The 14,113-nt window shown below is 46.4% G+C and overlaps 1 protein-coding gene across 7 annotated transcripts in view; it reads left to right on the top strand.

Annotated features, from left to right (window-relative positions):
• Positions 1-4,066: 4,066 nt before the first annotated feature.
• Positions 4,067-14,113, top strand: part of MTCL1 (microtubule crosslinking factor 1) — a 102,453-nt gene continuing 92,406 nt past the window's right edge. For 3 of the 7 annotated variants that reach the window (XM_056483660.1, XM_056483661.1, XM_056483662.1), the window contains exon 1: positions 4,068-4,559. The gene's annotated coding sequence lies outside the window, so the exon portion shown is untranslated. Of the gene's footprint in view, positions 4,560-14,113 lie in introns of all 7 variants that reach the window. The other 4 variants (XM_056483657.1, XM_056483656.1, XM_056483659.1 and 1 more) reach the window with 2 other exon arrangements.

A 14,113-nucleotide genomic window follows, 5' to 3' on the forward strand; every position in this document is an offset into this window, starting at 1 on the left:
TTGCCTAGCCCAGTGGAGATTTCTCTGGTATGTACTTAGCTTTCATATTATCCTCATTCACGCCATGCCTCTTTACACCATTCTTACAGGTCTCCAATAGGCATTGCATGACAGCAGAGGACAGAGGAACACAGCCAAAATCCTGCAGCTGGCCTCATACCACACAAATCTGCCATCTGCACCGAGCCAGGCACATGCCCAGGGAGGGCTACAGGGGCTGCATTTCTTTGTTATTAAATGCCTTACACTGCCAGCACAGCATAAAGGGATCCTGGTGTGACTGATCATTCGTCTCCCTCTAATGTGTTACACTGCAGCACGTTTCCAGTGCCACAGCCCGACTTTGTTTGAGCATTAATGTGAATAGAGCACTTTATTAAGGTGCTTGCTTGAGCTGGTGCTGCCGGGGACAGTGAACATTACCGTATGTGTCAATGAGAAGGTGAACAGAGCACAAAGATACACAGAGTTTACAGCGGTATCTGCTCTCCAGTCTCCTTTCCCATCTGAGGTCCTGCCTTGTCATGGGCTTTTCATTATTCTGACTCTCTGTTTGTCAAGGGCACCTCCTCAGAAGTCAGGATCAGTCTTACTCCTCTGCCTGCAGGAGCTTGTGGTTGGTGATGCCCAGTGATACAAAAGACATTTTACACGTAAAACATTTAGCAGTTGAAACAAAGTATTTAGTGGGGGAGAAAAAGATAAGATAGAAAAACCCATATATTTATTAACGTATTTGCAATGTAAAATTTACAAGGTAACCACAGGAAACTGGGCTCTGTCAGGCACTTAAGTGTCTCAGATTAATTCTCTCAGACAATTCCCAGCCTTTTGTGAATGTGCTACTTTTTTCACATCCCTAATTCTTTTTCCCTCCAGTGCAAAGGAGTCTGGCAGTGTCCCTCAGCTATTGTTTGTAGAAAAGTGGCTTATCTTGAGCCATACTTTTCCTTTCATTTTCCTTTGGAATTGAACCATTCTGTTCATGGGGCAAAGTCAAAACAGGGTGCTCATAAATTATCACAGAGCAATTCCCCTTTCATCACAGACATAAACACTTTGCAAATCTAGTAGGTGAAACTGGAATTCCTGTCTATTCTTGGAATTTATAGCCAAAACCAAGTGAGAGTGGTGACGTAGTTACACAAAATAACCTTTCTGATATCTCCCATGTAGGGCAACATCTATAATATTTAGCGTTTCCATAATAATTACTATTTCTCATTATGCACTGGCCATCTCTTTCACATTCCCATAAAGAAGAATTCCCTGAAAAAATAAAAATAAAAATAAAAAATTAAAGAAAACAACTGGAAGCACAACAGCTCCATAGGGGACACTAATAATATGTGATGGCCTGATAGAAATGTAACAATAGTGTGCATTTTATGAGCCATTTTTCTAAGTCAATTGAGCCACTTCATATTGCATCCATACACTGATTGTCTCACCCAAACAAGTGAATTACTAGTGTTTTCACGGAGGCAGAATAAGGGGACTTACCCCTGCGAGTGGGTTTGTTGTGTTTGACTCTCCTCAAAGTGTTTTCTATAATTTTTAAAGGACTTGGCCCAACGAAGTCTAGTAGCTCCAGTAGATGTACATACCGGCAGTATGTACCAGCATTGCCAGTGCAATCTTCGCCACTATAGGCGCTTTGCCGTGTGACCTGGAAGGCGCGTTTGGATGGGGGAACAGCCGTCTGGCAGTGAGGACAACGGGTGGAGAATAAAGAGCGCTTATAAAAGTGGAACTTTCAAGAGACTAAAAAACCACTCAACACCGCATGGCATCACCGCTGGGCGCCCCGGAGCAGTTTTCATCGCCTGCCCACTGGCGGAAGGACCACACCGCCCTGTCGAGGAGGTCTGTCCCTCAGCCGGGGACGGGGAGGGACCTGGCCGCCTCCTTCCCCTCCGCTTTCTCCGGGGCTGGAGCCGCCCTCGCCCCCGGCCCCGCCACATCCCGCCCATCCCCGCTCTCCCGGCTGGCGCTGCCCACGCCGCCTGCCCGGGGCGCTGTCGTGGGGCTGCTCCCAGTTCCTGGAGACCTGTAAATACAGCTCTGTTTTGAATGTTATTTTTTCCACCTTTGCAGGCTTTGCAAAGTAAGGACTACCTGTTGCATTCTCATGCGGCAGCGCTATTCCGCAGGATAAATCAGTGTTCCCCTCGTTTACCGGAGAAAGTACCGGGAATGCCCGAGCGGTCCTGTCTCCTCCCCGGGCAACGTGGCCCGGCCCCGGCCCGGCCTGGCACCGCCTGGTCTCGCCTTGGCCACTCGCCCCGTGGTGCCCTGTGCCCTCGGGCTCCAGCAGATCTTGGGGCTTTTGTTTTTCGGGGCAAAAAAGGCTTTTGCCTTGAGCCCAGATGAGCGGAGCGGGGCATCTGGAGCGCCGCAGGGTGCTGCCCACCCTCCCATCCCCCCAAAACGCCAGGGACTGTCCTCCCCCGAGCGCGCTGCAGTCCCTGACGTCCGGACACGGGTGATCCGAGCCTCCCAAGGATTCAGAAGCTAAGCACGCATTCACCACCTTCGTCTGACAGACAAGGCAGCCGCCGCGGCTGCTCCGCGGTCCGCTGTGCCCCGCCGGAAGGATCGGACACATCCCGGCTGGTGCTGCTCTGCTCTCCCCATTCAGGCTGTGCCTCTTTCCCACGCCTGAGCCTCTCCTCCCTTTCATTTACTCTCCGGGTGCTTTGCAAATGTAAGGGCTGTGATTTCATAGCCCCGTGCTCCAAAAGGACGGGTCCGTGTCTTTTGTAGTTCAGCCAGAGCCAGGAACTTGCTGATATCCTCGGATACTCGGCTCTGCCTCTAGGTGAACTTGTATCTGCCTTGAGCAGGGAGATAATGCGGTGGCTGTTGTTTTGTTGCTGCCAGTCCCTGGAGAGAGCGTTTCCATGAAGTCTTAGCTCGGGGGAAGAAAAACCAAAACAACCAAAACGGGCAACGCTATATAGCGTCATGACTGGGAAATCAACATTTCTCCCTAAATGAGGCTTTCTGATAGGAAGAGGCTGGCAGAGGCGTCCCTATAATAAAGCGTGCGAGGAAAGTAGTTTGCCGGGCGGGAGGAGAGCAGCCTGGCTGGCTGACAGAGGGGGCGGATCCTGCGCACGGGCGGGCAGCGCCGAGCCGGAGCGGCCCCGGCAGCCGCGGGGCTATTTCAGGAGCCGGGCGGAGGCGGCGGCTGGAGCCGGAGCTGGAGCCGGGGCAGTGATGGGGTTAGCGGCGCCGGTGGGCTGAGAGGGGGGCTTGCAAGCGGAGGAGAAGGCAGCCAGGAAAGCACGCCTTTGCCTCGGATTGAGGGGAAAAGGATCGGTTTTTTGGGCTGCATCACAACTTGAGCAGCATCAAGCTGAGCCGGGAGCGGGAGGGGAAGAAGGAGAAGGAGGAGGAGGAGGAGGAGACGGCTGCCACCGGGGGATTTGGGCTCGATTTATTGAAACAAATCAGTGCTCGGGAGAGAGCGGCGAGAAGGAGGAGGAGAAGGTGGGGGTGGGGGGGCAGGAAGAGGGGGATCGAGAAAGAAAAGTGTGAGGGCTGTGGCTGGGAGAAGCAGAAGTGATGAGAGAGCGAGCAGGGAGGCTGGAGGAGGCTGCCCGTGCTGTCGCCGCGCCCCGCGGGCACCGCCGCTCCTGCCGCCGCCGGGAGCCCCCGCGGCCGCCCCGCCGCCCCCGGCCCGCGCCATGGAGGCGCTGAACGGCCCCGGCCCGGGGCCCGGCGACGCGCTGCGGCCAGCGCCGCCTTCGCCCGGCCACCACCACCCGCACGCCGAGAAGAAGCGGCTGCACCGCGCCCCGTCGCCCGCCAGACCCTTCCTCAAGGACCTGCACGCCCGCGCCGCCGCCAAGCCCCCGCCCGCGCCCCCCAAGTCCCCCGGCATCCCCGCCCGGGCGCCCTCGTCGCCGCACCCGGGCGTCCACCAGCCCTCGGCGGGGCCGCTGGCGGCGCCGGGCCGCCTCTCCCGCCGCCCCGCCGCCCCGGGGGGCAAGGCGCCGGCCGCCGCGGCCGCGGGCAGGGCGGGCGCCAGGGCCGCCCCCTGCGCCAAGCGGGCAGCCCGCGGGCCGGAGCCGGGGCCCGGCGGCCGGGGCGGGGGGCGGCAGCCCGGCGGGGAGGCGGCCCCGCCGCCCGGCAAGGGCAGGAAGGCGAAGCGGGGAGCCGCGGCGGGCAGCGGCCATGCGGCGGCGGCGCTGGCCCGCGTCGGCCACACGGACAGCAGCTCCGACCTCTCCGACTGCCCCTCCGAGCCGCTCTCCGACGAGCAGCGCCTGGCCCCGGCCGCCAGCAGCGACGCCGAGTCCGGCACCGGCTCCAGCGACCGCGAGCGGGAGCCGCCCTCCGCTCATCCCGCCGCTCATCCCGCCGCTCATCCCGCCGCTCATCCCGCCGGCCCCGGGCGCGGAGCTCCGGCGGCCCCCGGCTCCCGCGGGGATGCGCCGCCCGCGGCCCCGGGCGGGGGGCGAGCCCCGAGCCGCGGGGAGCCGCCGCCGGCCGCCCCGGAGGAGCTGCAGCGGGAGGTGGAGGAGCTGCGCTCGGAGAACGAGTACCTCAAGGTGAGCATCGCCCGCGCAGCCCGGTCTCCGCGGGGACGGGAAGGGCCGGGGGCGGCGGCGGTAGAAGCGCGGCCCCTCCTGCCCGGGATTGCGGGGACGGCGCCTGGAAGGGGGGGAAGTGGATTCGCGCTGCCTGGAGTCACCTCCCATGGGACCCTCCCCTGGACCAAATACCAAATTTCACCCGCAGGAGAAAATAGGTGCAGGGAGAACGGCCGGGCTCCTCGGCCCCCTCCTCCCCCGCCCCACGGAGCGGGACCGCAGCGCGGCTTAAGCACAGTTAAGGGATTTAAGCGTGTGATCGCGGCTCCCTGCAAAGCCCGGTTTGTGGGAGCTGGATGAACGTCAGTCCGATGCAACATGTACCGTGGCTATGTTGCGTTTGGTTGACGCGATGGTAGCTCAGCAAACCCCGACTCTTCCTAAAGCACCGCAAACACTCTACTGGTTAGCAGGACTTTGCTTTCCAGGAACTGTTTTCCTCAGTATCACCCTTTAGGAAAAGCCGAAGGAACAGGTTCCCTCATTTGATGTGGAAAGGATGACAGCATTATGTGTTCTGATTATTGTGTTACTTTATCGCTGGAAAATGAAGCCGCTCGCTGTGAAGTGCTAATAGAACAACAAAAGCCACAAGAAAAAAGTGTCATTGCATCCTTGTGCAGGTAGAAAAGTAGATATGTATCAATCCATCCTCGGAGAAACAGGAAAGCTAAATTCAGGCGAGCTCTGAGCTAGGTTGACCTGTGGGAACCTTTAGTTGGACTTGTACTTACAATCTGATCTTTTGGCAGAGCAAAGAAACTGCATCCATAAAGATCTATAAATAAGATAAACTGAAATAATCCTGTAACCACAGCCACTGTTTGACTCTGCCCCTGGTGAAAACAATCTTTTTCCCTGATGTTGAGAACACCCTGTTGTCAAGCAAAATAACCATGGAAATCCATGTAAATCTAGGATTCTTACTCGAATAAGAACGGTGTATAACCTTGGAAAAGAAGAGTGATAAAGATACAGGCTAGGCTCATTAAGGGTTTTTTGGCTAAGGTACAGGAAACAATATTCAGCATAGCAAAAGGGTAACAGCAGGGGTGCTGCAAGGTTCTTTGCCGGGTCTGGTGGTGCTTAGTGAACTGGAAAAAGGAACGAGCAATGATACAGCAAAATTTTCAGATGACATTAAATTTTTCTAGCTTAAGTCAAGTCTAGCAAGCATCAGACAGAACTTAATCATAAAGTTAACCTCTGAGGAACATGTCAAAAATGAAGGCAAAGAATGGTAAATAAATCTTAATGTTCCAAATCTTAAGTACTTGGAGAGAAAAAATATGCACTTTTCTGTTTACATTGTATTGTATTAACTTGGGAGTATCATGAGAGAAGGAGAAATGAAAATCTGCAGAAATTGTTAGATTACAGTGTGAACTGAACAGAGACTAACAAAGAAAATCTGGCAATATTTTGTAGAACTGTAGCTGTTACACAGGTCAGTGAGAGTACCTGAAATACTGTGGGTGCTGCTGGTCATCTAGAAAAGGATAATACAAAACCAGACCAATAAAAATTATTGGCTCATAGCAAAGCTTTTATAGCACTCATTGGATGGGAAACTTGAGTGTGGTGGGGAAATGTAATAGTCTATAAAAAGATGAGCAGCACAGAGAACCTTTATCACAAGCTTCTGTTTTATTTGACAGCCTAGAAGCAAGAGGAGATGTAATGAAATCAGAATTGATAATGGGAATCACTTAAAGAGTAGCTAACTGGCACTGCCATTAGAAGTCATGAAGTCTAGGAGCATCTCCTTGCATTACAGGATTTGCACTAAGTGTATGAGTATTATAAACTTAAACCCATTACAAAGTGTGTATCAAGCTGTCTTTATACTGAAAGTGATTTTTAATTGTGGGAAACTGAAACAGAAGAGTGTGTCTGAATGGTCTAGGACAGACAGACCCCTGTTAATGTGTCCCACCTGAGGACCCCTGTGATCATGGGACCTAGTTGACAATGGCAAATCTTAGGTGAAGAACTTTATTCTGCTCCATTCCTAATTTTTCACCCTGTGCAACAATGCCTTGAGATCTTTCACCCTGATGTCTTCATCGTCTACAGCAATTGCATCCTGACACTTTTATTTTATTTTATTTTATTTTATTTTATTTTATTTTATTTTATTTTATTTTATTTTATTTTATTTTATTTTATTTTATTTTATTTATTTATTTATTTTTAATCCATAGTGTGACTTTATCATGCTAAAGGTATTTCTGGTAGGATAATACGGCCTGGTTTCTTTGGTGGGCATGTCCTGGTCCCTGGAAAGCCATGAGCCAACACTTGCCTCTTCTGAGGGAAATGAGTACACTCTCTGCTTTGCTTGGCCACCTGGGTGTGCGAGGTCTTAGTTCTGTTCCTCTCTCAAAAGGGTTGGAAATAGCCCAGTGGTGTAAAAATTATCAGGAGAATCCCCAAACCTCATTTGCCTTTCCTAGGAAAACCTATAAAAATGTCTGCAAATTAAAACCACATCACTGTCTGAGTTGTTTACTTGTGGGTTTGTTCTGTGTGTTTTTTACAATGTAGTTGTCTTGGTTGGCATTGGAGTGAGCTGTGTTTCTCCAGAGGGGGCTAAGGGATAACAGGGATGCTGTCAACTGTAAATAGACAAATGATTAGATAAATCCCAGAAGAAACTGTTAATTTCCTGAGCATGGCCACAAGCCAAATTTTGTGGTTTTCACTCCTCCTTATCCCTCCCTGCAGCTGGAGTGCAGCCCTAAGTGCACATAATAGTCTTTTCCGGGAAATTTTAACTTTCACACAGGAAGGTCTTTTATGTATCTTTCATGTGTCTGTAACACAAGTTACAGAAGATAAACATACACACAGAGACTTAGTGCTAAAGATTACTAGAGATTAAAGTGTCACCAGAAAGAAAAGAAAAAACAAACAAAACAATTATTTGTTTTTAGAAAGTCTCCCAGAATGCAGAGCAAGCTGCTGCTTCTGCATCATCTCAGACTCCTTATACCATGAGTCAGATTTTAACTTGGTATCAAGTTTTCACTTTATGTATTTCCAGGACTTTACTCTAGATAACAATTTGGTTCTAGCCAAACTAGCTGCAAAGCTAAGCCTGTAGGTGAAATGCATGAGAAGTGTTTACATTGAGAAGCCTCTCTTCTACTGTCTCTGTGAAATTTCATCATTGATTTGAGTTTCATGTATTCCTTGCATGACCTTCAGCTACTTGTAGGTGGGAGACTGTAATACTACAGCAGCATTTGAAAGAAAGATATCACTTAGTGGTTGATGTCTAAAAAGAGAAATTTTGTCATGGTGCCTGACCCTGTAGGACCAGGAGATCGTTGGTAACTGCTGGTAGTAGATAAAGTTTTAGTTATTGCTAGTCAGTCCTGTTAGTAGTAGCAAGGTACTGCACAAGTGGTTGGTGTTCAAGTTTATGTTCAAGTGTCCAGCACATGGAGAAGTGTCATTCACTGTGTGTGTCTTTGGGAAACTTGGGAAGAAACCCTTTGTAGTGTAGAGCCCTCTGAAGGGTGAGGAATCTTAAGGAAGAGGGCCCAAATTTTAGCAATTAGACATGTCTCAGCCAAACTTTAATTTAGACTGTGTTAATTAAATAAATGTGCTAGGAGAAACAGCAGAGTATTTTAGTCACAACACTCTCCCTTTTTCTCTTTGCACCCTTCATGGCCATAATGTGAAAGCAGCCTCCTACACGAGGCATTACACTTCCTACTGCCCTTAAAATAAAACTGGTGCTTGCTGAGCTTCTCTTTACCTGGCCCTCGCTTTGTGGGTACAAGCTGATGTGCTGGAAATGCTGCTACAGCGTGGGTTAGCACAGAAATACACTATCTTGGATTTATTGGATTGCTGTCTTTTTTTTTACTTGTTTTGTCCTTTTGCTTTCATTTGTAACTGTGACATATTCTGGATATAAATTGACTAAGGGACTACTCCAGGCCCCTTATTGCACTCAGATGCATCTAAACCACGTTCATTTTTGTTTAAAATCACAATGTGTGTGATATGAGGTTACATTGTATTTCTTTACTCACTTGAAACTGTAGCTCTTTGAGTTGTAGCTTGCGCTGAACTCAGGGGGAGTAATTCCGCCGCTTCTTTTATTAACCTGCAGGGATTTGCTGATGTCAAAAGGTTTTTCGGAGCAAAAATGATGCAAAGTGATGGCACCCATTTCTTTCCGTTTAGTGAGGGTTACCGGGGTTAGGAAAACAAAGCTCATCCCGCATCTCTGCTGGGCATGCTGCTTTTCCCACCTGGAGAGAGGTGGCTCTGGAGAGAAGGGAAGGTGGTAACCCTGCCCGGGGCACAGATCCGAGGGAATGTCACTTTGGGGGACGAATGGCGAGGCCATGTGCCTTGTTAGCTCCAGCTGAGTCCCTGGCAGCCCCACCTGCCTGCAGGGCATGAGCTGTGTGATGCACCGGGATAGTCGCCTTGGTGGCCTCGAGAAATGCTGTCGATGAGTGCTCCTACAGCTTCGCCAGCCCCAGTCAAGGATGTGTGTCCAAACAACCCTGCAGCTAATGCCTGAATGAAGCAGAAAAGCTGCCAGGTTCTGCTCTGCTCTCAGATCCTGCAAAGTTAATCCAGCCCTGAAGTCAACAGGTGCTCATAGTCCTATGACTCTCCAGTTCACATCTTGGTTTGTGCACAAGCTTCAGACCACGTTGGATTGGTGCATGGCTTGTAAAGTAGTCTGATTTGGGAGCTAAATAATAACATCAGGGGCCCAGGGACTTCGGGTTCATTAACATATTTTGCAAGAGGCAAAAATAATGGTTGTTGCTTTTTTTCCCAATCAAAGCCTTTCAGAGAATATTTATCCCTGCTGCAGTTCTGCTCTGAAGTGCTGTGGGGGATGTGTTTATTCCTTAGCAGCAGCATCTCCTACATATAGACAGTTTGAGATATTTAAAACATGAATACAGAGATTATGTAAAATCACAGTTAATGAATCTTAGATTTACCAAGGACTTTCTCAAAGCTCTGGATTCACCAGTGCAATAGCAGCTACCCACTGTAATTTCCACTCTTCCTCCCTTTCCCACTCTCCCCTCATTTGATTAAATGTATATTAAATAACTTTCTATTTAGAAAATAGTACTGACAGAATCTATAAATATGACTTTTGGGTAAATTAATGAACATATTTTTTACACAGACAATTGAATTTCCTCCTTCATTTGCATTTTCTTAAATACTATGCAGTTTATTTATTTTGTCTCTCTAGTTTGCAGGTATTTTCAACTTAATATATCACTTCTGGACACTGATATGTTCTAATTCAGTGGAGCCTAAAGGCTTTTCCAGTGTGCATAACTGTATTCACAGAGTAATGAATTCAGTATCCATGTATTTTTTATGCTGGTTTTTTGCATGTAATTTCTCCCTAATAATAATTTTAAAGTTTTCTTTGGCTCATGGTTACATTCCACTATGTAGTCTCCATTCAGGCTCTGAGATAAGAACTTTTTTATTTTATGCAGTAATTCATCTCAGTGAAGGTAGATCAGCAGGCTGACCTAATACAAGTGGTGCAGATGACCTGACCCTTCAGTTTGGTGGCCTTGCTTAGGACTGCATTTAGTCTGGCCCCTTGAACAAAACATCCCCACCTTGCATGTGTTTAAAGCTGCCCAGAGGACTCGAGTAATGCAGCACATTTGATGCACACTTGGTGTGTAGGTCTCTGTTTTGGAAGGAGTCCATTTCTTGTATGCTTTATGGACAGAATGAGTGTGCAGTTGGTGGACATGATTGGAAAATTTGCTTTCAAACATTGTTACAGATCATGACCAGACTGGCTGGGTAGACAGAGCTCATAAGTTATGCAAGTATTCCTGGTCATTTCAGTGGGAATGACTCAGATGAGTATGGGTTACTCAGTGTAATAGCTGCATATGGCTTGACCTTTTCTTTCTCTTTCCCTCTCCCTCTTTTCTTTAATTTTTTTTTTTTTCTAAGAATCATAAACAAGACATATTCCTTTAATTTGTACTTAATTATACTTCATTATAATTAAATCAATAAACAAGCATGACATCAGTAAAGGTATTTGTGAGATAATGGCTTCTCTTCTGGCAGGCAAGTGTTCAACTTGCACAGTACAGACAGAAAATGACCTCTCAGTATGTATTTGGGCTATATAGTGATGGAAACTGCACACAAGGCTTTCCCCTTCTCAGCCAGTTCACATTGGCTTGGCACACTGACAGGCAAAGAGGGAATCCTAATTCTTTTGCTTTTGCCCTGCAGTCCTGGGGACTTGTGTGTGGCACACAAATTTGTGTGGCCCTGCATCCACAGAGCCCCCCTGTGACTCTCAGATGGGTAACTCCTATTAGACCCCAAACAGCTGGCCTTTAGGAAGTCATCTGGGCCAAGTGAAACCACAAGCTGAAAGACTCAGGAGATGCTGCAACTTGGATTTCTACTGCAGACTTGGAAAGAGCTGCCAGTTAGAGAACACAGTTCCATTATTTTTTTTTCCTGATGACCAGTGTAACATAGGGAAAGAAAAGCAGTTCAGTTTTTCCTAAACAATATTTCTTCTTGCAGGACTCTCTGCCTTGTGCTGTTCTTACTGAAAGTAATAGCATAATTACCATTAAATTAAAAGGGATCAAGAGGAAGAGGCTTTCATCCCCTTCAGGAATGCACAGCAAAGTGAAGCTTCTGATGCCAGCTCTTAACCTCCCAATTTCAATTGCCACTTTGGGGTGCTGGAGCAGGTCCTCCCTGTTTAAGGAAGGGAACAGCTCTCCATTTTCAGATGAGCAAAGAGGGTTGGCTGCTTTCTTGCCTGTTTGTTTTAATTACTTTTAAGTGCCTATTCTGATCTCTTTCTTCAGTTTTACAATATTAAAGTTTACAGCATGAAGCCCAACACCTCCTGAGAGAAAGAGCTTTAATTCTAACTCACAATAATAAGAGTAGTAAGAACAATACATTTTAATTAAGTCAAGGGTTTGGCTTATCTGTTATTTCCATCTGCCTTGCAGCCAGAGCATCCCTTTTTTTGCAAACCACCACGCTGGGAGTTTTGGCTTTGCTGCATTTACCTTTGATTTCACAAATGATTGACATGTTTTCCTTTAAAGCAGTAGTTTGCCAGTTTAGTAAGTAGGACCATCATAGTTTCAGCTATAATTTCCCCTTCCATGTGTCTTTAACTTAGCTTTCTTCACTTTCTGTGCCTGGATCACTTTAGAAGAGGAATTTAAGCTGTTCTGATTTTCCAGGTGCAATTGGGACAGTTCTGACTTAGGATCTGTTAACATGCAATTTCAGTGTCCACAGCAGAATCGCAAGTACTTGCCAAGGAGAATAAGCTGTTAAGAAATGAAAGCATCTACACCCTTGTCACTAGCCTTGTGGCTTCTATTGAAAGCAAAATTGTGTCTTTATTGTAACTAAGGTTAAACTGTTATGGTTTAGTTAAAGGTTTATCCCAGTATCTATAATTGTGTGCTGGTTGACATACAAAATCTGAGCTAAATTTTCCAGAGGTGACATGTTCCTCTCTATGTGTTTATTATATAAAAATAGGACTTCATGTAGCTATTCAAAAATATTTAATCTGTCTGATTTAATCTGGTTCTTTTCCTCTCTGGGCTGGTCAGACTACATAGGTTCAAGCCCCAAGCATTGCAGCAATACAGCAGAAAATGGGCTAATGCTGCATGCAGCCTATACAGTGAGGTTTCTGCTCCTTATACAGTCAAAACTGTTTGTGGCTCGTGTTGCCTTGTTTTAAAGCTCATCCAAAGTGTGCTGTATCCCTAAATACAAAAATTCAGGACAAATTTGATTTCCATGTGAAAATTTGGGGAGCAGAATAGAATTAATTGTGGAAAAGAAGCTCAGGTCAGTCAAAAAAATATCTGAGAGGAGAATTGTCTGAGTTTTTAAAGTATAGCTTCCTTCATTGTATTCTAAGTTTTAATTTATCTGCAAAATTACACTAGAGGAAAACAAACTTTGTATTTATAACCAAAACAAAAGGCAAGCGTAGCTCAAAAAAAAAAGAAAAAAAAAGAAAACTCAAAAACCCAAACCAAACTAAACCAAAAACATAACAAAAACCCAAAACAAAAAAGCCCCAACAGCAACAAAAAAGCCACAATGCAAAAAACAAAAACAAAACCCTGAAAACCAAAAATAAACAACTAACCAAAATAAAACCCCACAACACTGAGTTGCAAAGTCATAGCTGTGCTGATAAGGGAGACTGAGAAAACTTTGGTTTACCAGGACACTAAAGGCAGTCCTATCTCCTGAAATGTAACTCATGCCAATGCTTGCAACTCTTTGAGGCAACTTCTTTGGTGTGAAGAAAGGCATTGGAATCAAGTCTCCAACAGAGTGACTTTTACATGCCCACGGATGGGATTTGGAAATATTCAGTTTAAATGGGATGAGTGTTTCAGGGATTGGGTTGTTTAAAATTCTGTGAGTTTCACTTTCCAAATTTGATTGCAATAAAGGCTTTGAAATGAAATATTGTTTATTATATGTCTCTAGAAACTAACCAAATTTACTACCAACCAAACCTGATAAAGATAAGAAACAAGTTTAAGAGATGAGCAATGACATTATAATTGCAGGCTACTTTATACAAGAAAGCCATTGCTTAGTTCTTGAATGCAAACATTGGATTATAAACCAGATCCCATTAATTTCTTAATGACAGTTGTTTTCCTTTATTGTGGATTTGTGTTTCAAAATTTTAATTTACAACCAAATTACTAATCTAACATTAGTATTCTGAAGGTGGCATTAAAAAGTCCGTTGAACTTAAATCTAGTTGAGGTTAATTCAACACCTGAGTTTGAGTCTCTGGTCCTGTTCATTCTGTAGGGCTGTGTTAGCTCTGACTGCTAAAGCCTCCACTTTTGATATGAGTGCTTTAGCCAAAATATCTCCTGAAGAAACTGATAATGCACAAGTGTACTCCTTTTCTTAGGTTCAAAAGCCACTGCTACTCTCTAATCAGTTTCTAAAACCTTGGTGTTTTCTTCTGCATCTCTTATCTTCACTGGGTAAACTTTTACTTGAAAGTGTCTATAATTGTGAAGTGTAATGGTAAGTGTGTGCACAGAAAAGAAAAGTAGGTCTTGTTCCCAATCCAATCAAGCATGCATTGCTATGTTTTTCTTTTTAAAAATATACATCATTTATCAAAACTTCACCAGTGTGTCTGCTGTAAACTGCCAGAATATTTGGCTGTGTCCTGAGGAGGAGTAGATAGAGTCTGGACCCTGAAGTGTTTTGAAATAATCCTGCTGGGTATGGTCTGCAGAGTTCATTTGCTTCCTTGAAGTCAGCTGTTTGTGCTTAATTAATGTATTTGGAACTTCTGAGGATGTTGTTGCTGCAAGGGTAACCTCAATGACTGTGCTTACACTATTCCTTCTCAGACAGTGTATGGTGTGAGCATGATCCAGCTCACTGGGGAGTAACCCTGGAGTTTATCCATCCACACAAATATCCTG

Source organism: Oenanthe melanoleuca, chromosome 2 (genome assembly GCF_029582105.1).
Source record: "Oenanthe melanoleuca isolate GR-GAL-2019-014 chromosome 2, OMel1.0, whole genome shotgun sequence".
NCBI classification, from domain to species: Eukaryota; Metazoa; Chordata; class Aves; order Passeriformes; family Muscicapidae; genus Oenanthe; species Oenanthe melanoleuca.